At 57.5% G+C, this 24833-nt stretch overlaps 1 protein-coding gene across 3 annotated transcripts in view; it reads right to left on the bottom strand.

Moving 5' to 3' along the window:
- C7H11orf68 (chromosome 7 C11orf68 homolog) overlaps nucleotides 1-24243 on the bottom strand; it is a 136998-nt gene extending 112755 nt beyond the window's left edge. The window contains exon 1 of one of the 3 annotated variants that reach the window (XM_053720009.1): nucleotides 24148-24243. The gene's annotated coding sequence lies outside the window, so the exon portion shown is untranslated. Of the gene's footprint in view, nucleotides 1-24136 lie in introns of all 3 variants that reach the window. The other 2 variants (XM_053720010.1, XM_053720011.1) reach the window with 2 other exon arrangements.
- Nucleotides 24244-24833: the final 590 nt, after the last annotated feature.

The raw sequence follows: 24833 nt of genomic DNA, 5'->3' as shown, positions 1-24833 counted from the left end.
TCGGTGCTTGATAACATATGCCCCTTTATCTTTATGCTGTATAAGATCTGGAGTGAGTTTTTGCCTAAGTAGATATGATGATAAAGTAGGGATAGAGACATACCTTGATTAGCAGTGCAGTGTTTGTTCCACATGCGTGCAAGTCTGCAGCCCCTCCTCCCTGACCACCAGATCGCTCTCTCATTGGCTAAGTAATGGCTATGCATAATGGGACTTGTAGTTAGTTCCTAAGCTTTGGGAGCTCCCCCCTGCTGCCGCCCATAGAAATGGTACAACCGCACACTAAAAAATTGTGCTATTAGCAAAGGTTAGGCTCTGTTATGGGTGGAGCAGCAGGCACATAGAAAAAATTGTGCAAAAGGATATAGCACGCTATACCTCTCTACCGCATGTGCGGTAGAGAGGTATAAAAGGTATATAAAAAGGATTTTTTGTTTTATTAAAACTGGACAGTAGACTGAACCTTTTTTGGCAGAATAAATATAATTTCTCCAATAGGGGGGCTATTGGAGAAGTTATATTTATTCAGCCAAAAAATGTATTTATTTTCTTTCTTTTTTCTTTTTGTTCCCCCCGAGGCTCACGTGCGGTTGTGATCATATGGAGGAGCCTCCACTGTATATATATACACACACAAATTTTCCCCATTTCCCCTTAGCTAGGCATATACTCATATTTTAATTTTGTTTTTTTAAGTGTGTTATAAGTATATATGTAATTATGTGAGCTTTTTTCATGATTGTATACTTTAAAAATTACAAATGGAGGTTTTTCCATAATGGTTACATGTGTATAACCGGACCACTAAAGTTCTGATTGGTCGACATGGACAACTCCTTTTGCAATTTATTACCTGCAGACACACCTGTTCTCCCAGCGTTGATGAAGTGCCCTTGAGGCAGGAAACGCATCAGCCGTTATGTCTGCTTGCTGTACCTTTGAATCTTTTAATGGATATCGAATTAAAGTGGATGTTTTAACCGCATTATTCTCTCCTGATTTGTTTTGATCCTGGGAACTGCAACTTTTGTTGCTACTGAATGTTTTGAACAAGTTTGACAGAGTTCTTACTTTCAAAATGGAGACTATTCAGACTATTCTGCCTTTTGTTTAGCAAGGTCAGTTTATGTCCACAATAGATTTTTAAGGATGTTTATTTTCATGTTGCTATTCACAAGGAAACACTCAGTTTCTGAGGGTTTGCAGTTTGGGACAGGCATTTTCGGTTTCTTATTGTACCATTTGGTCTGGCTTCACAAAGATTCGGGGTACCCTTCTGTCTGTCTTCAGATTTCAGGGAATTGCGGTGTTTACTTACTTGGACAATATCTTGGTTCAAGCTCCATCCTTACATTAACAGAATCTAACAACAAAAAATATGTTTGTTTCTTCAACAGCATGGCTGGAGAATCAATTTTCAAAAGAGTTTCTTTAGTTCCTCAGAGAAAGGTTACTTTTCTTGGGGTACAAATAGATTCAGTTTCCAGAGAAGGTTGAAGCCGATTTCAGCTTGTAAAAACCTTCAGTCCCTTTCTTTGCATGGAGGTGTTAAGTGTCATGATTGCTGCATCAGATGCTATTCCATTTAGCTTTACATGAGGCCTCTTCAGCTTTGTATGCTTAGTCAGTGGTGCATTGATAATACTCAGCAGTCTCAGGATATCTTTTTAGATCTCAGAACAGGTCAATCTCTGTCTAGGTGGCTAAATCTCAGCTTATTATGCAGGGGCTTTTTTTGCTCATCCTACTTGGTCTGTAATCACTACAGATGCAAGTCTTTCAGGTTGGGGAGATGTCTGGAGGTCTCAGAGCACAATGGTTTGGGGCTCCTCGGGAGGCGAGGTTGCCAATAAATATTCTGGAACTCTGCTTTATTCAGAGCTCTTCAGAGTTGGCTTAAAGGGATAGTAAAGTAAAAAAAAAAAAAAATCTTTCACGATTAAATACTGCATGCAATTTTAAACAACTTTCCAATTTACTTTTATTACCAATTTTGCTTTGTTCTCTTGTATTTTTAGTTGAAAGCTAAATCTAGGAGGTCATGTGCTAATTTCTTAGACCTTGAAGACTGCCTCTAATCTGAAAGTATGTTGACAGCTTTTCACCACTAGAGGGTGTTAGTTCATGTGTTTCATATAGATAACATTGAGCTCAGGCACATGAACCTCCTAGGAGTCAGCACTGATTGGCTAAAAATGCAAGTCTGTCAAAAGAACTGAAATAAGGGGGCAGTTTGCAGAGACATAGATACAAGGTAATCACAGAGGTAAAAAGTATATTATTATTATTATTATTATTATAACTGTGTTGGTTATGCAAAATTGGGAAATGGGTAATAAAGGGATTATCTACCTTTTTAAACAACAAAAAATTTGGTGTTTACTGTCCCTTTAAGTTGAAAAGGAGTCTCATCTCGGTTTCCAATCAGACATTGTCACAGCAGGGGGGAACTCGCAGTTCTCTAACCATGAAGGAAGTGTCTCAAAATTCTCTTATGGGCAGAAGCCAATTTTTGTCCTAATTTCCTGTTGTTCATATTCCTGGAGTGAACAACTGGGAAGCAGATTTTCTCAGTCCTATCAGGATGTTTTCAATCAGATCTTTGGGGGCTCCCAGAGTTTAGATCTGATAGCCTCTCGGTTAAACAACAAACTTCCCAGGTACTTTGCTAGGTCCAAGGAATCCTCTGGTGGGAGTTTGCTCTAGTAGTTCTATGGCCCTTTCAGTTTCCTCCTCTGGTTCTTCTTCCCAGATTAATTTCTCATACAACACACACACAGATTTCTGCTCTTTGTTTTGTTTCATAGGAAGATTGCTAATCTTCCCGACATTCATGGCTTTGTTCAGGCTTTGGTACGTTTTAAGACGATTATTAAGCCAATTCCTCCACCTTGGAATTTGGTATTGAAGGTTCAACAGGCTCCTCTGTTTGAGCCTATGAATAAGGTGGATAGTAAGCTTCTTTTTTTAGAAGGCTAACTTTTTGATAGGAGAGTTTCTGAATAGCTTGCTCTTTCTTGCGATTCTCCTTATCTCATTTTTAATCAGGATAAGGCAGTTTTGAGAACAAAGTTTGACTTTTTGCCCACGGTTGTGTCCTCAGGCAATATAAATCGAGAAAGTGTTGTCCTTCTTTGTGTCCTAATCTAAAGAATTCTTCAGAAAGACTTCTTCACAATTTGGATTTTGTTAGGGCCTTGAAGTATATTGATGCTAGTTCTAGATAAGAGAAGTTGAAACATTCTTGTTTGAAACATTTGATTCGTAAAGCTTGCTTACCTTAATGGATTACTGCTCCTTTCTATAACCAAATTAGTTGCCACTTCTTGGCCTTTTAAGAAGGAAGCGTCAGTTGACAAATTTGCAAGGCAGCTATTTGGTCCTCTTTGCATACTTTTACTAAATTCTACTGTGATGTTTTTGCTTCTTCTGAGACAGCATTTAGTAGGGAAAGTCCTTCAGGCAGTGGTTAAGTGCACATGAAAGAAAAAAAAGAAAAGAGAATATCTATTTTGTTTTAGTTCGTTTTGCGTTGTGGATTTTCCTAGTGAAAAAGAAATGTTCTTTTTATCCCGCCCTTTTTTTATTACTCGTGGACTCCACAGCTTGGGTAATTGTTCCAAAAAGAAATGGATTGTGGACTCTCACCACCTGCATGAAAGAAAACAATTTATGCTTACCTGATAAATTTCTTTCATGGTGGTGACAGTCCATGAGACCCCACCCTGTTTATTTTTTGTTTTTTGTTTGCACATACCTTTTTTCCCTACTCCTATTGTTTTGCTTGTATTACATGTTCCTACCTCTTTTGCTTTGCTACACATCAACTAGTTTAACAGTGAGGTGGGAGGGGTTTTATAGAGCTCTTGGGGTTTGGGAATCTTTGCCTCAGGGATGAGTAATCCCAGGAGTAATGGTTCGTGGTCTCTTACCACCATGAAAGAAATCAGGTAAGCATAAATTATGATTTTTTTTTTTTGAGTGTTGCAACCTCAAGGGCAAGGGCCTCTGGGTGGAGCTGCTCAAGTGCAGAAAACAGTGGATGGGGTGCACTCTCAGGCATGATATGGCTGAAGATTTCAGATGGGGGTGCTCCAGGGCTGAGATTGCCAATGTCACTCAAGCCAAGGATTCCAGGTATAGTTCTCTGTGGCCAACAGCAAAGGGTGGAAACCTTAGGGATGTGAATGCCTAAATGCTAAGTGGTAGTGCTCACCGTCTAAAGATTCCATGTGGGGACACTCAGGGACTACGGATGTTGAGTATGGGAGCATTCTCTCAGGTGTAGAGGATGATGTGTGAGATGCACAGCGGATTATAAGTAATGTTATTTTAACATGTAGAAGAGTAGAAATTACGAGTATTCTTATGGGTACGAAGGAATATAGGTTGGGTCGCTCTCTAAAGTGCAGAGGATTATAGGTAGATACAAAGGAACAGAGGATTATGGGAAGGGGCACACACACATGCAGGGGATTATAGGTAGGGGCACACACTCAGCTTCAAGGAGTTATGGGTAGGGGCACATTCAAAATTGCAAGGGATTATGGGTAAGAGCACACAGCTGTAAGGGATTATGGGTAAGAGCACACAGATGTAAGGGATTATGGGTAAGGGCAGATACACAGCTGAAAAAAATTATGAGTAAGGGCAGATGCAGGGGATTATGGCTATGGGCACAAACATTGCTGCAGAGAATTATGGGTAGGGGCACATATCTGCAAGAGATTATGGGTTGGGCACAGGTCGGGACCTGTCACGGATGCTGGACTGCAGGGGTTAAACTCCTAACCCCCTACCACCTCTTGTATCTCATCGGTTTTGGGCTCCTCAGAGCAACCGCGATCTCCCAGAACGCGTTTCTTTTGTTATGTAAACCTGATCTTGAAAGAGCTGGTCTCTGATCGATCCATCTCTCTCAGGCCGGCCGGGCCCCTGGATCTACCGGCCGGCCGCCCCACCTAGCATCCTCCGGAAATAGTTACCTCCAGCCGCTTCAGAGGCCCCTTGCCCCAGAGCTCTGCTCTTTTGGGGATTGGTACCCCCGTGGGGAAGGTGAGATGTGGGCCAATTGCTGGAGGTGAGCTCCATGGAGAACCGTTTTCCGAGCCCCATTCAGCAGACGGCCGGCCCCATGGAATTGCCTGCCGGCCACAACAGCTCGGATTCCCGATCTCCTTTAACTTAGGTTGCTCCAGCGGCTACTTGTCCTACAGCTCTGCTCTCTTGGGGATTTGGACCTCTCAGGGAGGACTAGAGAGGGGGTGATATTCAGGGGTGAGCCCTCGCAGCAACCAGGGGTTTCGGACCCCCCCTTCATTACCCCCTTTCCCAATGGCCTTCCCGGTGTATGTTAGATAGCCCATAACTCCGACCCCCAGCCATGGATCAAGGTGCTTTTTGGACTGAAGCAGGGGGCCAAGGGCTTTCCAACGACCCCCTGGAAGGGCCGCCCGCTACCCCTGGAGCACCCCGAATACACCATACTTGTGCCTCTGGACACTGGGGAACAATGGACACAATGAAGGAGCCAGCCTGTCTGGAGTGGTGGGAATGGTGGGAGACGTGAAGGTCAGATAAAGCTTGTTATCAAGATGAGTTTGGGTATAAATGTTGTGTGTTTTCCCTAATAAAAATGTTCTTCTTTGTTCACCTGAATACTAGTCTGTCTAGTTATTTTGGTGGGGCTTTGCTAAGATCGCCTTCTCCGCTATATAGCGGCTGGTTCCAGGTGCTGGAAGGATCCATTGGCAGAGTTACCCAGTCGGGGTAGCCAGAGTTCTGTCACATTGGTGACAGCGGTGGGATGTTTCCCTCTACCTGGAACCTCCAAACCACCACCTGAAGACACCTTCGGATGGAGCGGTACTCTGCGCTCCAGAAGGTTGAGCTGAAGGCCTTGTTGGAGGCTAGAGGGAAAATTGCCAGCAACAAAACCAAAGAAGCCATCATAACCAAGCTGATGGAGGGTGATCGGTCTCACGAGTCGGCTGGAGGATCCCCTAGCGACCGAGGCAGTGGGCGGGCCCAGCACAGCGTCCACCCCGGGGACTTCCATGTCCGATGTCCAACGGGAAATTGAGTGGCGGATAGCGCTGTATGATACAAGACCATCCAAGGAGGTCATCAGCAAAATAGTATCAGAGGTCACCCAGCTCAAGTTGGCAAAAATCCACCAGTTAATGGGAGGAGCCCTGCCAGTCTCTCCCCAGCAGGTTCCCTGTCCCCCAAAGTTGCTGTATGGGGCTTTCCGAGTCTTCAAGGACCGACTGAGTTTCATGCTGCTCGGCAAGTTGTCCGGCTGAGCCTTGGATGCTTTACACACCATCCCTTCTGACGACCAAAGGGACTATGACAAGGTCAAGTAGCGTATCCTGGCCCGATATGGCCTCACACAGGAGGCACACCAACAAAAATTCCGGGAGCTTAAGAGACAAGCGGGGCAGCCTTTCACGGAGTGGACACACCAGTTCACCTGTGCCATGGACTCTTGGTTCACCGGCTGCAAGGTCACCACACTGGCTGAAGCCTCACAGCTAATCCTACTTGAACACTTTTATAACTCTGTCCCAGTGGAAGTTAAAGATTGGGTCCGCAAGCAGCTATTATGGAGGATCAATATACCGATGCCTGGAGGCAGGCTGCCCCAGAGCAAACCCCAGATCTGCCCCAGCAGTTGCCCGTTTCTCTGTGGCTCCCCAGCCGCCCAAGACCCAGTCGTCCTCGGCTCCTCGGAAGGGTCCGGTACGTCCCGAAAATGCTTTGTGTGCAGACAGATCGGCCACGTCCAGTACCACTGCCCGACATGAGCAGCCAGAAACCCCCCCCACACCACAGCCAAGAAATGCCCCAACGGCACCGTAAGCGAGGGCTCCCATCAGGACCTAACAAGCCGCTGCTCACTGCGCGTATGCAGAGGACCCTACCGGGTGGGCAGATGAAGAGGTTGAGGCGATGCATGCAGTACATGCTGCCACTATGGATAACCGCCACCACCATCGACAAGACGTCTGGGTCAATTGCCGGGCAAGCCAGGGATTGAGAGGACACTGGCGCTACCATCACCTTGATCCAACCTCACTTGGCCCCCACCTCTGGCCAAGCAGGGAGGACCCTGCCCGTTCGGGTGGCGGGAGGTGCCACCCTTCAGGTCCCCACAGCCCACGTACACCTGCACTGGGGCATGGGCTCCCGTGATGTGGAGGTGGGCATCATGCACAAGCTCCCTGCCGAGGTTCTACTAGGAAACAACCTCAGCCATCTAGTCTCAGCCTTTATGGGGGATACACCCCTGGAGATTTGCCCAGTGACTACCCGCCAGCAAGTCAGACGTCCAGCCACTACACCTCACCCAGGGACCCAGGTAAGACAGCCTGCTCTGACTCCTACTCATCCCTGACTGCCCATCCCGACTTCCCCTTTACTTTGACCTCCAGCCCAACTCCTACCTTTCCCCCTGACCGAACCTCCTGGGTGTCCCCTTCCGACTTCGCCCAGGAAACCCTGATCGAACCTAGCTCCTTACCGAGAAGGTACCTACCCCCAGGGTCCCGGAGCAGAATGTTTCAGTTGGAGGAAGGGCTCCTGTACCGGATCTCCGAGAGAAGAAAAAGGGCCGGTGCCCAAACGTCAGCTAGTTGTGCCGAAACAGTTTTGGTCCAACCTGCTGCAAATAGGTCATGATATCTAGGAAAGACCAGGACCCACCACCGCATAACCAAGACCTTTTTCTGGCCCAGAATAACAACCAAAATTAAAAACTACTGTAGCAAGTGTGAGGTATGCCAGAAAGTAGGGAAAACAGAGGACCACACTAAAGCCCCCCTTCATCCCCTTCCCATTATTGACAAACCCTTTAGCAGGGTTGCTGTAGACATAGTGAGTCCCTTAGCCCGACCCAGTCCCTCAGGAAAGAAGTACATCTTTACCGTGGTGGATTATGCCACCTGGTACCCGGAGGCAATCCTTCTGGCTAATATCCAGGCGGAGACAGTGGCAGATGCTATGCTCCGGATATTCACCAGGGTGGGCTTCCCTCGGGAAGTAATCTCCGATCAGGGAACCCAGTTCACTGCGGAGATTACCAGACAGTTATGGAAGCTATGTGGGATCAAACCCCTGCACAGCGCTCCATACCACCCCCAGACCAATGGTTTATGTGAGAGATTTAACGGGACATTGAAGCAGTTGCTTTGGACACTCTCGGCCACTCACAAGGACTGGGAAAGATTCCTGCCGCACCTACTCTTTGCATACAGAGCGGTGCCTTAGGAATCCACAGGGTTCTCCCCATTTGAGCTTGTATCTGTCAGGAAGATACAGGGACCTCTGGACCTAGTTAGGAGCCACTGGGAGGGGGTCACAGGGGAGGAGGGAGCCTCCATTGTGGAGTATGTCCTCCAACTCTGAGACTGACTGAAGGACCTCCCCGACCAGGTGCGGGAGAACCTCCAGGTCGCTCAGGGCCGGCAGAAATAGTGGTACGACAGAAGTGCTCGTACCCGAACCTTAGCAGTAGGGCAGAAGGTACTAGCCTTGAAGTCTGTCAAAATGGATAAACTAGAGGCTTCCTGGTAAGGACCCTACCAGGTGGTGGAACAGCTAAATGACACCACATACCTGGTAGCCAAATGTTGAGATGACTGGGTCCATCTGACCTTTCATGTGAACATGCTTAAGGCATACTTAGAAAGGGCCCAGGACGTGGCCGCTATCTGTGCTCTGGCTGTGGAAGACTCAGAGCCTCTCCATGCCAGAGCTCCCGGGACCCAATTAGACCCCCCAAGGCGTAGCCAACATAACCCTAGACAAAAGATTAGGGACAGAACAGGAGGCAGGTTCGGCAGCTGCTAGAAGACCGACAAGAGATGTTCTCTAATGTCCCCGGGTACACCACAGCGGCCCTACACCAAGTGTAGACCCCGGGACAGGCCCCCCTTCGACAAGCCGCTTATCAGGTCCCAGGGGCAGTCCGGGACAGTATGCACCAGGAGCTCCGGGGGGAATGTTGGACCTAGGTGTTCTAGATCGCCTCAGAGCTGCCGGGTTAACCCTGAAGCCCGACAAATGCACCATAAGACACTCGGAGGTCCAGTACCTGGTCCACCGAGTGGCTTGTGGGAAACAGCGGCCTGAACCTGCTAATGTTGAGGCAGTGGCAAACTGGCCCACCCCCAGGACCAAGACCCAAGTGCTAGCTTCCCTAGGGACCGCCGGAGGTTTGTCCCCAACTACAGTGCCCTGGCCAAACCTGCCTTGGTCTCTGCCCCAGTACTGGCTGCTCCTTACCCAGGTCAACGCTTTTATGTCCATACAGATGCATCCATGTTCAGGTTGGGAGCAGTTTTAAGCCAGGTAGACAAAGAAGGACAAGACCACCCGTAGCCTACATCAGCCGGAAACTGTTGCCCAGAGATGTAGGCTACACGGCGGTGGAGAAGGAATGTCTGGCTCTGGTATGGGCCCTGAAGAAGCTACAGCCCTACTTATATGGGAGATCTTTCACCGTCCTCACAGATCACAACCCCCTCATCTGGCTTAATAAAGTTTCTGGGTGGGGACAATGGAAGATTGTTGCGGTGGAGTTTAGCCCTGCAGCCCCTTAACTTTGACATTCAGTACAGGTCGGGAAAAAGCAATGGAAACCCTAATGGACTTTCCCGGCAAACTGAAGTGGCATAGCTCCTCGGACAGCCACAGGCCGACCCATGTGTGGATCTAGTCGGGTCTGCCGAACTAGAAGGGGGGAGCTGTCACGGATGCTGAGCTTCAGGGGTTAAACTCCTAACCCCCTACCCCCTCTTGTATCTCAGCAGTTTTGGGCTCCTCAGAGCAACCGCAATCTCCCAGAACTAATTTCCCTTGTTTTGTTATGTAAACCTGATCTTGAAAGAGCTTGTCTCATACCGACCCATCTCTCTCAGGCCGGCCGGGCCTCTGGATCTACTGGCCAGCCGCCGCACCCAGCATCCTCCAGAAATTGTTACCTACGGCCGCTTCAACGGCCCCTTGACCAAGAACTCTGCTCTTTTGGGGATTGGTACCCCATGGGCAGGGTGAGATGTGGGCCAATTGCCGGAAGTGAGCTCCATGGAGAATCTGGGTTTCCGAGCTCCATTCAGCAGACGGATGGACCCGTGGAATTGCCAGATGGCTACAGTAGCTCGGATTCCCGGTCTCCAGCAGCTACATGTCCTAGAGCTCTGCTCTCTTGGGGAGTTGGACCTCTCAGGGAGGACTAGAGAGGGGGTGATTTTCAGAGGTGAGCCCTCTCAGGAACCGGGGGTTTCGGACCGCCCCCCTCATTACCCCCTTTCCCAATGGCCTTCCCAGTGTACGTCGGATAGCCAATAACTCCGACCCGCAGCCATGGATCAAGACGCTTTTTGGACTGAAGCAGCTGGGGACCAAGGGCTTTCCAAGGACACTCTGGAAGGGCAGCCGTTACCCCGGGATCACCCAGAATACACCAACCTTGTGCCGCTGGACACTAGGGAACAATGGACACAATAGAGGCGCCAGCCTGTCTGGATGGGTGGGAATGGCGGGCGATGTGAAGGTCAGATAAGGCTTGCCGTCAAGATCAGTTAGGGTGCGTTTTCCATAATAAAATGTTCTTCTTTGTTCACCTGAATACTAGTCTGTCTAGTTATTTGGGTGGGGCTTTGCTAAGATCGCTTTCTCTGCTACATAGCGGCTGGTTCCAGGTGCTGGAAGGATCCGTTGGCGGAGCTACCCAATCGGGGAAGCTGGAGTTCCTTCACAGGACCCATTACTGGACGCAACGCCTTTTTTACGGGGTTCTTGACTTGTGAGTGTGTTGCATGAGAGTGTGTGTGTCGTGTACGTGTGTTGCATGAGAGTGTGTCGTGTACGTGGTGTTGCATGAGAGTGTGTGTGTCGTGTATGTGTGTTGCATGAGAGTGTGTGTGTCGTGTATGTGTGTTGCATGAGAGTGTGTGTGTCTTTTATGAGAATGTGCGTTGTATGAGAGTGTGTGTGTTATGTACGTGTGTTGCATGAGAGTGTGTCTGTCTTTTATGAGAATGTGTGTTGTATGAGAGTGTGTCTGGTGTACGTGTGTTATCAGCAATAAAGTACGCAAACATTTTAGTCACTATTCCAAAATTTGCAGCTATCTTGTTGTATACTACTTCAGAATTTTTCAGAACATTTTATTGTTATAAAAATACGGTCGCAAAGGTATGTGGTTTTATGGCACTGGGTCTTGGGGAAAAAAGATTTAAGGTACATTATTATCCAAAGGTTAATCATCCTAAAATAACTATTAGTTTTTAATTGTATAGCAAGATGCTGTATAGTCATGTGTGTAATTATAGCGTGACATGGTGTATAGTCATGTGTGTAATTATAGCGTGACATGGTGTATAGTCATGTGTGTAATTATATCGTGACATGGTGTATAGTCATGTGTGTAATTATATCGTGACATGGTGTATAGTCATGTGTGTAATTATAGCGTGACATGGTGTATAGTCATGTGTGTAATTATAGCGTGACATGGTGTATAGTCATGTGTGTAATTATAGCGTGACATGGTGTATAGTCATGTGTGTAATTATAGCGTGACATGGTGTATAGTCATGTGTGTAATTATAGCGCGACATGGTGTATAGTCATGTGTGTAATTATAGCGCGACATGGTGTATAGTCATGTGTGTAATTATATAGCGAGATGCTGTATAGTCATGTGTGTAATTATATAGCAAGATGCTGTATAGTCATGTGTGTAATTATATAGCGAGATGCTGTATAGTCATGTGTGTAATTATATAGTGAGATGCTGTATAGTCATGTGTGTAATTATATAGTGAGATGCTGTATAGTCATGTGTGTAATTATATAGTGAGATGCTGTATGGTCATGTGTGTAATTATATAGTGAGATGCTGTATAGTCATGTGTGTAATTATATAGTGAGATGCTGTATAGTCATGTGTGTAATTATATAGCAAGATGCTGTATATTCCTGGCTATAATGTGTTGTTTTTGGTAAACTAATTCCATTTATCCACTCACAAAGTCCTGCTCTCCCACGGGTTTCTGATTATTTTAGAAACATTTTCTGTCTAGAAGATATCATCACATATTATTGGTTTTGTAGTTCTCAAAACTGTGACTTTGTGTCTGCAGAAATAACCTGCCCCTTTTTCAAAGCAAAATGTTACATAAACATACTGATAAATAGAAGAAACAGACCTTAAATGGACATAAACCAAAAGCTTTCTTTCACGATTCAGGTAGAGCATACAGTTTTCAAATGTACTACTTTTAGCACATTTACTTTATTCACTTGGTATCCTTTGTTTATGAAGAGCAATGCTTTATTAGGAGCTAGGTGAACACATTCGGTGAGACAGTGACAAGCAGGCAGCTAGCTCACAGTAGTGCATTGCTTCTGAGAATAGCAACGTAAGCTTTTCAATAAAGGAACAAAGCAAATTAGATAAGAGAGGCTATGAGTAGGGGCACACAGCTGCAGGGTGGGCTATGGGTAGGGGCGCACCGCCGCAGGGGGGGGGGGCTATGGGTAGGGGCGCACCGCCGCCGGGGGGGGGGGCTATGGGTAGGGGCGCACCGCCGCAGGGGGGGGGGCGATGGGTAGGGGCGCACCGCCGCAGGGGGGGGGGCTATGGGTAGGGGCGCACCGCCGCAGGGGGGGGGGGGGCTATGGGTAGGGGCGCACCGCCGCAGGGGGGGGGGGCTATGGGTAGGGGCGCACCGCCGCAGGGGGGGGGGCTATGGGTAGGGGCGCACCGCCGCAGGGGGGGGGGCTATGGGTAGGGCCACACAGCCGCAGGGGGGGGGGGCTATGGGTAGGGCCACACAGCCGCAGGGGGGGCGGCTATGGGTAGGGCCACACAGCCGCAGGGGGGGCGGCTATGGGTAGGGCCACACCGCCGCAGGGGGGGCGGCTATGGGTAGGGCCACACAGCCGCAGGGGGGGGGCTATGGGTAGGGCCACACAGCCGCAGGGGGGGGGGGCTATGGGTAGGGCCACACAGCCGCAGGGGGGGGGGGCTATGGGTAGGGCCACACAGCCGCAGGGGGGGGGGGCTATGGGTAGGGCCACACAGCCGCAGGGGGGGGGGGCTATGGGTAGGGCCACACCCAGCCGCCAGGGGGGGGGGGGCTATGGGTAGGGCCACACAGCCGCAGGGGGGGGGGGCTATGGGTAGGGCCACACAGCCGCAGGGGGGGGGGGCTATGGGTAGGGCCACACAGCCGCAGGGGGGGGGGGGCTATGGGTACGGGCCACACAGCCGCAGGGGGGGGGGGGCTATGGGTAGGGCCACACAGCCGCAGGGGGGGGGGGGCTATGGGTAGGGCCACACAGCCGCAGGGGGGGGGGGCTATGGGGAGGGCCACACAGCCCCAGGGGGGGGGGGCTATGGGTAGGGCCACACAGCCGCAGGGGGGGGGGCTATGGGTAGGGCCACACAGCCGCAGGGGGGGGGGGCTATGGGTAGGGCCACACAGCCGCAGGGGGGGGGGCGATGGGTAGGGCCACACAGCCCGCAGGGGGGGGGGGCGATGGGTAGGGCCCCACAGCCGCCGGGGGGGGGGCTATGGGTAGGGCCACACAGCCGCCGGGGGGGGGGCTATGGGTAGGGCCACACAGCCGCAGGGGGGGGGGGCTATGGGTAGGGCCACACAGCCGCAGGGGGGGGGGGCTATGGGTAGGGCCACACAGCCGCAGGGGGGGGGGCTATGGTAGGGCCACACACCCCCAGGGGGGGGGGGCTATGGGTAGGGCCACACAGCCGCAGGGGGGGGGGGCTATGGGTAGGGCCACACAGCCGCAGGGGGGGGGGGGCTATGGGTAGGGCCACACAGCCGCAGGGGGGGGGGGGGCTATGGGTAGGGCCACACAGCCGCAGGGGGGGGGGGCTATGGGTAGGGCCACACAGCCGCAGGGGGGGGGGGCTATGGGTAGGGCCACACAGCCGCAGGGGGGGGGGCTATGGGTAGGGCCACACAGCCCGCAGGGGGGGGGGCTATGGGTAGGGCCACACAGCCGCAGGGGGGGGGCTATGGGTAGGGCCACACAGCCGCAGGGGGGGGGGCTATGGGTAGGGCCACACAGCCGCAGGGGGGGGGGCTATGGGTAGGGCCACACAGCCGCAGGGGGGGGGGCTATGGGTAGGGCCACACAGCCGCAGGGGGGGGGGGCTATGGGTAGGGCCACACAGCCGCAGGGGGGGGGGCTATGGGTAGGGCCACACAGCCGCAGGGGGGGGGGGCTATGGGTAGGGGCCACACAGCCGCAGGGGGGGGGGCTATGGGTAGGGCCACACAGCCGCAGGGGGGGGGGGCTATGGGTAGGGCCACACAGCCGCAGGGGGGGGGGCTATGGGTAGGGCCACACAGCCGCAGGGGGGGGGGCTATGGGTAGGGCCACACAGCCGCAGGGGGGGGGGCTATGGGTAGGGCCACACAGCCGCAGGGGGGGGGGCTATGGGTAGGGCCACACAGCCGCAGGGGGGGGGGCTATGGGTAGGGCCACACAGCCGCAGGGGGGGGGGGCTATGGGTAGGGCCACACAGCCGCAGGGGGGGGGGCTATGGGTAGGGCCACACAGCCGCAGGGGGGGGGGCTATGGGTAGGGCCACACAGCCGCAGGGGGGGGGGCTATGGGTAGGGCCACACAGCCGCAGGGGGGGGGGGCTATGGGTAGGGCCACACAGCCGCAGGGGGGGGCGGCTATGGGTAGGGCCACACAGCCGCAGGGGGGGGGCTATGGGTAGGGCCACACCGCTGCAGGGGGCTATGGGTAGGGGCACACAGCCGCAGGGGGGGGGGGCTATGGGTAGGGCCACACAGCCGCAGGGGGGGGGGCTATGGGTAGGGCCACACAGCCGCAGGGGGGGGGGCTATGGGTAGGGCCACACAGCCGCAGGGGGGGGGGCTATGGGTAGGGCCACACAGCCGCAGGGGGGGGGGCTATGGGTAGGGCCACACAGCCGCAGGGGGGGGGGGCTATGGGTAGGGCCACACAGCCGCAGGGGGGGGGGGCTATGGGTAGGGCCACACAGCCGCAGGGGGGGGGGGCTATGGGTAGGGCCACACAGCCGCAGGGGGGGGGGGCTATGGGTAGGGCCACACAGCCGCAGGGGGGGGGGGCTATGGGTAGGGCCACACAGCCGCAGGGGGGGGGGCTATGGGTAGGGCCACACAGCCGCAGGGGGGGGGGCTATGGGTAGGGCCACACAGCCGCAGGGGGGGGGGCTATGGGTAGGGCCACACAGCCGCAGGGGGGGGGGCTATGGGTAGGGCCACACAGCCGCAGGGGGGGGGGCTATGGGTAGGGCCACACAGCCGCAGGGGGGGGGGCTATGGGTAGGGCCACACAGCCGCAGGGGGGGGGGCTATGGGTAGGGCCACACAGCCGCAGGGGGGGGGGCTATGGGTAGGGCCACACAGCCGCAGGGGGGGGGGCTATGGGTAGGGCCACACAGCCGCAGGGGGGGGGGCTATGGGTAGGGCCACACAGCCGCAGGGGGGGGGGCTATGGGTAGGGCCACACAGCCGCAGGGGGGGGGGCTATGGGTAGGGCCACACAGCCGCAGGGGGGGGGGCTATGGGTAGGGCCACACAGCCGCAGGGGGGGGGGGGCTATGGGTAGGGCCACACAGCCGCAGGGGGGGGGGGCGATGGGTAGGGCCACACAGCCGCAGGGGGGGGGGCTATGGGTAGGGCCACACAGCCGCAGGGGGGGGGGCTATGGGTAGGGCCACACAGCCGCAGGGGGGGGGGGCTATGGGTAGGGCCACACAGCCGCAGGGGGGGGGGCTATGGGTAGGGCCACACAGCCGCAGGGGGGGGGGCTATGGGTAGGGCCACACAGCCGCAGGGGGGGGGGGCTATGGGTAGGGCCACACAGCCGCAGGGGGGGGTGGGCTATGGGTAGGGCCACACAGCCGCAGGGGGGGGGGGCTATGGGTAGGGCCACACAGCCGCAGGGGGGGGGGGCTATGGGTAGGGCCACACAGCCGCAGGGGGGGGGGCTATGGGTAGGGCCCACACAGCCGCAGGGGGGGGGGCTATGGGTAGGGCCACACAGCCGCAGGGGGGGGGGCTATGGGTAGGGCCACACAGCCGCAGGGGGGGGGGGGCTATGGTAGGGCCACACAGCCGCAGGGGGGGGGGCTATGGGTAGGGCCACACAGCCGCAGGGGGGGGGGCTATGGGTAGGGCCACACAGCCGCAGGGGGGGGGGGCTATGGGTAGGGCCACACAGCCCGCCGGGGGGGGGGCTATGGGTAGGGCCACACAGCCGAGGGGGGGGGGCTATGGGTAGGGCCACACAGCCCGCAGGGGGGGGGGCTATGGGTAGGGCCACACAGCCGCAGGGGGGGGGGCTATGGGTAGGGCCACACAGCCGCAGGGGGGGGGGCTATGGGTAGGGCCACACAGCCGCAGGGGGGGGGGCTATGGGTAGGGCCACACAGCCGCAGGGGGGGGGGCTATGGGTAGGGCCACACAGCCGCAGGGGGGGGGGCTATGGGTAGGGCCACACAGCCGCAGGGGGGGGGGCTATGGGTAGGGCCACACAGCCGCAGGGGGGGGGGCTATGGGTAGGGCCACACAGCCGCAGGGGGGGGGGCTATGGGTAGGGCCACACAGCCGCAGGGGGGGGGGGCTATGGGTAGGGCCACACAGCCGCAGGGGGGGGGGCTATGGGTAGGGCCACACAGCCGCAGGGGGGGGGGCTATGGGTAGGGCCACACAGCCGCAGGGGGGGGGGGCTATGGGTAGGGCCACACAGCCGCAGGGGGGGGGGCTATGGGTAGGGCCACACAGCCGCAGGGGGGGGGGGCTATGGGTAGGGCCACACAGCCGCAGGGGGGGGGGCTATGGGTAGGGCCACACAGCCGCAGGGGGGGGGGCTATGGGTAGGGCCACACAGCCGCAGGGGGGGGGGCTATGGGTAGGGCCACACAGCCGCAGGGGGGGGGGCTATGGGTAGGGCCACACAGCCGGCTATGGGTAGGGCACACAGGGGGGGGGGGGCTATGGGTAGGGCCACACAGCCGCAGGGGGGGGGGCTATGGGTAGGGCCACACAGCCGCAGGGGGGGGGGCTATGGGTAGGGCCACACAGCCGCAGGGGGGGGGGCTATGGGTAGGGCCACACAGCCGCAGGGGGGGGGGGCTATGGGTAGGGCCACACAGCCGCAGGGGGGGGGGGCTATGGGTAGGGCCACACAGCCGCAGGGGGGGGGGGCTATGGGTAGGGCCACACAGCCGCAGGGGGGGGGGCTATGGGTAGGGCCACACAGCCGCAGGGGGGGGGGCTATGGGTAGGGCCACACAGCCGCAGGGGGGGGGGCTATGGGTAGGGCCACACAGCCGCAGGGGGGGGGGCTATGGGTAGGGCCACACAGCCGCAGGGGGGGGGGCTATGGGTAGGGCCACACAGCCGCAGGGGGGGGGGCTATGGGTAGGGGCCACACAGCCGCAGGGGGGGGGGCTATGGGTAGGGCCACACAGCCGCAGGGGGGGGGGCTATGGGTAGGGCCACACAGCCGCAGGGGGGGGGGCTATGGGTAGGGCCACACAGCCGCAGGGGGGGGGGGCTATGGGTAGGGCCACACAGCGCAGGGGGGGGGGCTATGGGTAGGGCCACACAGCCGCAGGGGGGGGGGCTATGGGTAGGGCCACACAGCCGCAGGGGGGGGGGCTATGGGTAGGGCCACACAGCCGCAGGGGGGGGGGGCTATGGGTAGGGCCACACAGCCGCAGGGGGGGGGGCTATGGGTAGGGCCACACAGCCGCAGGGGGGGGGGGCTATGGGTAGGGCCACACAGCCGCAGGGGGGGGGGCTATGGGTAGGGCCACACAGCCGCAGGGGGGGGGGCTATGGGTAGGGCCACACAGCCGCAGGGGGGGGGGCTATGGGTAGGGCCACACAGCCGCAGGGGGGGGGCTATGGGTAGGGCCACACAGCCGCAGGGGGGGGGGCTATGGGTAGGGCCACACAGCCGCAGGGGGGGGGGCTATGGGTAGGGCCACACAGCCGCAGGGGGGGGGGCTATGGGTAGGGCCACACAGCCGCAGGGGGGGGGGCTATGGGTAGGGCCACACAGCCGCAGGGGGGGGGGCTATGGGTAGGCCACACAGCCGCAGGGGGGGGGCTATGGGTAGGGCCACACAGCCGCAGGGGGGGGCTATGGGTAGGGCCACACAGCCGCAGGGGGGGCTATGGGTAGGGCCACACAGCCGCTAGGGGGGGGCTATGGGGTAGGGCCACACAGCCGCAGGGGGGGGGCTATGGGTAGGGCCACACAGCCGCAGGGGGGGCTATGGGTAGGGCCACACAGCCGCAGGGGGGGGCTATGGGTAGGGCCACACAGCCGCAGGGGGGGGCTATGGGTAGGGCCACACAGCTGCAGGGGGGGCTATGGGTAGGGCCACACAGCTGCAGGGGGGGCTATGGGTAGGGCCACACAGCTGCAGGGGGGGCTAGGGGTAGGGCCACACAGCTGCAGGGGGGGCTATGGGTAGGGCCCACACAGCTGCAGGGGGGGCTATGGGTAGGGCCACACAGCTGCAGGGGGGGCTATGGGTAGGGCCACACAGCTGCAGGGGGGGCTATGGGTAGGGCCACACAGCTGCAGGGGGGGCTATGGGTAGGGCCACACAGCTGCAGGGGGGGCTATGGGTAGGGCCACACAGCTGCAGGGGGGGCTATGGGTAGGGCCACACAGCTGCAGGGGGGGCTATGGGTAGGGCCACACAGCTGCAGGGGGGGCTATGGGTAGGGCCACACAGCTGCAGGGGGGGCTATGCGTAGGGCCACACAGCTGCAGGGGGGGGCTATGGGTAGGGCCACACAGCTGCAGGGGGGGCTATGGGTAGGGCCACACAGCTGCAGGGGGGGCTATGGGTAGGGCCACACAGCTGCAGGGGGGGCTATGGGTAGGGCCACACAGCCGCAGGGGGGGCTATGGGTAGGGCCACACCGCTGCAGGGGGGGCTATGGGTAGGGCCACACAGCTGCAGGGGGGGCTATGGGTAGGGCCACACAGCTGCAGGGGGGGGCTATGGGTAGGGCCACACAGCTGCAGGGGGGGCTATGGGTAGGGCCACACAGCTGCAGGGGGGGCTATGGGTAGGGCCACACAGCTGCAGGGGGGGCTATGGGTAGGGCCACACAGCTGCAGGGGGGGCTATGGGTAGGGCCACACAGCTGCAGGGGGGGCTATGGGTAGGGCCACACAGCTGCAGGGGGGCTATGGGTAGGGCCACACAGCTGCAGGGGGGGGGCTATGGGTAGGGCCACACAGCTGCAGGGGGGGCTATGGGTAGGGCCACACAGCTGCAGGGGGGGCTATGGGTAGGGCCACACAGCTGCCGGGGGGGCTATGGGTAGGGCCACACAGCTGCAGGGGGGGCTATGGGTAGGGCCACACTGCTGCAGGGGGGGCTATGGGTAGGGCCCACACCGCTGCAGGGGGGGCTATGGGTAGGGCCACACAGCTGCAGGGGGGGCTATGGGTAGGGGCACACCGCTGCAGGGGGGGGGCTATGGGTAGGGGCACACAGCTGCAGGGGGGGCTATGGGTAGGGGCACACAGCTGCAGGGGGCTATGGGTAGGGGCACACAGCTGCAGGGGGGGGGCTATGGGTAGGGGCACACCGCTGCAGGGGGGGGGCTATGGGTAGGGCCACACAGCTGCAGGGGGGGGCTATGGGTAGGGCCACACAGCTGCAGGGGGGGGCTATGGGTAGGGCCACACAGCTGCAGGGGGGGGCTATGGGTAGGGGCACACAGCTGCAGGGGGGCTATGGGTAGGGCCACACAGCTGCAGGGGGGGCTATGGGTAGGGCCACACCGCTGCAGGGGGGGCTATGGGTAGGGCCACACCGCTGCAGGGGGGGGGGGCTATGGGTAGGGGCACACCGCTGCAGGGGGGGGGGCTATGGGTAGGGGCACACAGCTGCAGGGGGCTATGGGTAGGGGCACACCGCTGCAGGGGGGGGGCTATGGGTAGGGGCACACCGCTGCAGGGGGGGGGCTATGGGTAGGGGCACACCGCTGCAGGGGGGGGGCTATGGGTAGGGGCACACAGCTGCAGGGGGGGCTATGGGTAGGGCCACACCGCTGCAGGGGGGGGGGCTATGGGTAGGGCCACACCGCTGCAGGGGGGGGGGCTATGGGTAGGGGCACACCGCTGCAGGGGGGGCTATGGGTAGGGGCACACCGCTGCAGGGGGGGGGCTATGGGTAGGGGCACACCGCTGCAGGGGGGGGGCTATGGGTAGGGGCACACCGCTGCAGGGGGCTATGGGTAGGGGCACACCGCTGCAGGGGGCTATGGGTAGGGGCACACCGCTGCAGGGGGGGGGCTATGGGTAGGGGCACACAGCTGCAGGGGGGCTATGGGTAGGGCCACACAGCTGCAGGGGGGGCTATGGGTAGGGCCACACAGCTGCAGGGGGGGCTATGGGTAGGGCCACACCGCTGCAGGGGGGGGGCTATGGGTAGGGGCACACCGCTGCAGGGGGGGCTATGGGTAGGGGCACACCGCTGCAGGGGGGGGCTATGGGTAGGGGCACACCGCTGCAGGGGGGGGGCTATGGGTAGGGGCACACCGCTGCAGGGGGGGGGCTATGGGTAGGGGCACACCGCTGCAGGGGGGGGGCTATGGGTAGGGGCACACCGCTGCAGGGGGGGGGGCTATGGGTAGGGGCACACCGCTGCAGGGGGGGGCTATGGGTAGGGGCACACCGCTGCAGGGGGGGGCTATGGGTAGGGGCACACCGCTGCAGGGGGCTATGGGTAGGGGCACACAGCTGCAGGGGGCTATGGGTAGGGGCACACAGCTGCAGGGGGCTATGGGTAGGGGCACACAGCTGCAGGGGGCTATGGGTAGGGGCACACAGCTGCAGGGGGCTATGGGTAGGGGCACACAGCTGCAGGGGGCTATGGGTAGGGGCACACAGCTGCAGGGGGCTATGGGTAGGGGCACACAGCTGCAGGGGGCTATGGGTAGGGGCACACAGCTGCAGGGGGCTATGGGTAGGGGCACACAGCTGCAGGGGGCTATGGGTAGGGGCACACAGCTGCAGGGGGCTATGGGTAGGGGCACACAGCTGCAGGGGGCTATGGGTAGGGGCACACAGCTGCAGGGGGCTATGGGTAGGGGCACACAGCTGCAGGGGGCTATGGGTAGGGGCACACAGCTGCAGGGGGCTATGGGTAGGGGCACACCGCTGCAGGGGGGGGGGGCTATGGGTAGGGGCACACCGCTGCAGGGGGGGGGCTATGGGTAGGGGCACACAGCTGCAGGGGGGCTATGGGTAGGGCCACACAGCTGCAGGGGGGGCTATGGGTAGGGCCACACAGCTGCAGGGGGGCTATGGGTAGGGCCACACCGCTGCAGGGGGGGGGCTATGGGTAGGGGCACACCGCTGCAGGGGGGGCTATGGGTAGGGGCACACCGCTGCAGGGGGGGGGGCTATGGGTAGGGGCACACAGCTGCAGGGGGCTATGGGTAGGGGCACACCGCTGCAGGGGGGGGGCTATGGGTAGGGGCACACCGCTGCAGGGGGGGGGCTATGGGTAGGGGCACACCGCTGCAGGGGGGGGCTATGGGTAGGGGCACACAGCTGCAGGGGGGGGCTATGGGTAGGGCCACACCGCTGCAGGGGGGGGGGCTATGGGTAGGGCCACACCGCTGCAGGGGGGGGGGCTATGGGTAGGGGCACACCGCTGCAGGGGGGGCTATGGGTAGGGGCACACCGCTGCAGGGGGGGGGGGCTATGGGTAGGGGCACACCGCTGCAGGGGGGCTATGGGTAGGGGCACACCGCTGCAGGGGGGGGGGCTATGGGTAGGGGCACACCGCTGCAGGGGGGGGGGCTATGGGTAGGGGCACACCGCTGCAGGGGGGCTATGGGTAGGGCCACACAGCTGCAGGGGGGGCTATGGGTAGGGCCACACAGCTGCAGGGGGGGCTATGGGTAGGGCCACACCGCTGCAGGGGGGGGGGCTATGGGTAGGGCCACACCGCTGCAGGGGGGGCTATGGGTAGGGGCACACCGCTGCAGGGGGGGGCTATGGGTAGGGGCACACAGCTGCAGGGGGCTATGGGTAGGGCCACACAGCTGCAGGGGGGGCTATGGGTAGGGCCACACAGCTGCAGGGGGGGCTATGGGTAGGGCCACACAGCTGCAGGGGGGGCTATGGGTAGGGCCACACAGCTGCAGGGGGGGCTATGGGTAGGGCCACACAGCTGCAGGGGGGGGCTATGGGTAGGGCCACACAGCTGCAGGGGGGGCTATGGGTAGGGCCACACAGCTGCAGGGGGGGCTATGGGTAGGGCCACACAGCTGCAGGGGGGGCTATGGGTAGGGGCACACAGCTGTAGGAGGTTATGGGTAGGGGCACACAGCTGCAGGGAGCTATGGTTAAAGCACACAGTGTCAGCTGCAGGGGGTTATGGGTAGGGGCACACAGCTGCAGGTGGCTATGTGTAAGGGAATAAAGCTGCAGGGGGTTATGGGTAGGGGAATATACACAGCTGTAGTGGATTATCGTTGGGAGAACACAGCTGCAGGAAGTTATGGGTATGCACGAACAAATGCAAAGGGGCATACACAGTTGCATGGGGGTTATGGAAAGTGGCACACACAGCTGCAGGGGGGGTTATGTGAAGGGGAATACAGCTGCAGGGGCACACAGCTGTAGGGGTTTATTGGTAAAGGCACACAGCTGTAGGGAATTATGGATAAAGGCACACAGCTGCAGGGGATTATGGGTAGGTGCACACATCTCTAGAAGATTATCGGTAGGGGCACACAGCTGCAGGGGGCTATGGGTAGGGGCACACAGCTGCAGGGGGCTATGGGTAGGGGCACACAGCTGCAGGGGGCTATGGGTAGGGGCACACAGCTGCAGGGGGCTATGGGTAGGGGCACACAGCTGCAGGGGGCTATGGGTAGGGGCACACAGCTGCAGGGGGCTATGGGTAGGGGCACACAGCTGCAGGGGGCTATGGGTAGGGGCACACAGCTGCAGGGGGCTATGGGTAGGGGCACACAGCTGCAGGGAGCTATGGTTAAAGCACACAGTGTCAGCTGCAGGGGGTTATGGGTAGGGGCACACAGCTGCAGGTGGCTATGTGTAAGGGAATAAAGCTGCAGGGGGTTATGGGTAGGGGAATATACACAGCTGTAGTGGATTATCGTTGGGAGAACACAGCTGCAGGAAGTTATGGGTATGCACGAACAAATGCAAAGGGGCATACACAGTTGCATGGGGGTTATGGAAAGTGGCACACACAGCTGCAGGGGGGGTTATGTGAAGGGGAATACAGCTGCAGGGGTGTAGGGGCACACAGCTGTAGGGGTTTATTGGTAAAGGCACACAGCTGTAGGGAATTATGGATAAAGGCACACAGCTGCAGGGGATTATGGGTAGGTGCACACATCTCTAGAAGATTATGAGTAGGAGCACACAGCTGCAGGGGGCTATGGTTAAAGGCACACAGTGTCAGCTGCAGGGGGTTATGGGTAGGGGTCACACAGCTGCAGGTGGCTATGGGTAGGGGAATAAAGCTGCAGGGGGTTATGGGTAGGGGAATAAAGCTGCAGGGGGTTATGGGTAGGGGAATATACACAGCTGTAGGGGATTATGGTTGGGAGAACACAGCTGCAGGAAGTTATGGGTATGCACGAACAGATGCAAAGGGGCATAAACAGCTGCAGGGGTGTTATGGAAAGTGGCACACACCGCTGCAGGGGGTTATTGGAAAGTGGATACAGCTGCAAGGCGGTATGGGTAGGGGCACACAGCTGCAGGGGGTTATTGGTAAAGGCACACAGCTGTAGGGGGTAATGGGAAGGGGCACACCGCTGCAGGGGATTATGGGTAGGTGCACACATCTGTAGGAGGTTATGGGTAGGGGCACTCAGCTGCTGGTTGCTATAGGTAAAAACACACAGTGACAGCTGCAGGAGCTTACAGGTAGGGGCACACAGCTGCGCTGCTGGTGGCTATGGGTATGAGCGCACAGATGCAGGGGTTATGGAAAGGGGCGCACACACACAGCCGCAGGGGTATATGGGTAAGCTCACAGACACACCGGTATAACACAAATAACGGTACCGACCGCTCACTCACCGGAAGCGCGGAGAGGTGTACCCCAGCCTTCTACAGTGCACTTCCGTCCCGTTACCTAGGCGATGGCGGCCATCTTTGTCACCTGATCGCTTATCGTCCTTTTTTAAACTAACTTTATTGATAACACATATAAACGGCAAGAGACACAAATTAAACTTTTAAATGACACAAACATAGAGGGGGTTAAATGTCATCACAGGTGCAGATGGGTTAAATTTCAGCAAAAATGCAGAAGTATTTAATTTCAGCACAAATGCAGAAGGGTTACATTTCAGCAAAGATATAAAAGGATGAAACTTCATCACAGATGCAGAAGGGTTACATTTTACAAAGTAATAATTAAAAAGTAATTATTTAGACAGAACATACCATTTTAAACAACTTTCCAATTTACTTCTATTATTTAATTCCCTTCCTTCTCTTGTTATCCGTTGCTGAAAGGTTTATCTAGGCAACCTCAGGGGCAGCAAATAACCTAGGTTCTAGCTGCTGATTGGTGGCTGCATATATATATACACTGATTGTCATTGGCTCACCCATGTGTTCATTTAGAAACCAGTAGTGCACTACTGTTCCTTCAACAAATTATACAATGAGAATGAAGCAAATTTTATAATTGAAGTAAATTGGAAAGTTGTTTAAAATTGTATGTTCTACCTAAATCATTAAATACATTTTGGGGGTTT

Source organism: Bombina bombina, chromosome 7 (assembly GCF_027579735.1).
Source record: "Bombina bombina isolate aBomBom1 chromosome 7, aBomBom1.pri, whole genome shotgun sequence".
Taxonomy (NCBI): domain Eukaryota; kingdom Metazoa; phylum Chordata; class Amphibia; order Anura; family Bombinatoridae; genus Bombina; species Bombina bombina.
The sequence above is the reverse complement of the archived record's forward strand: the minus strand, read 5'-3'. Positions and strand labels throughout refer to the sequence as shown.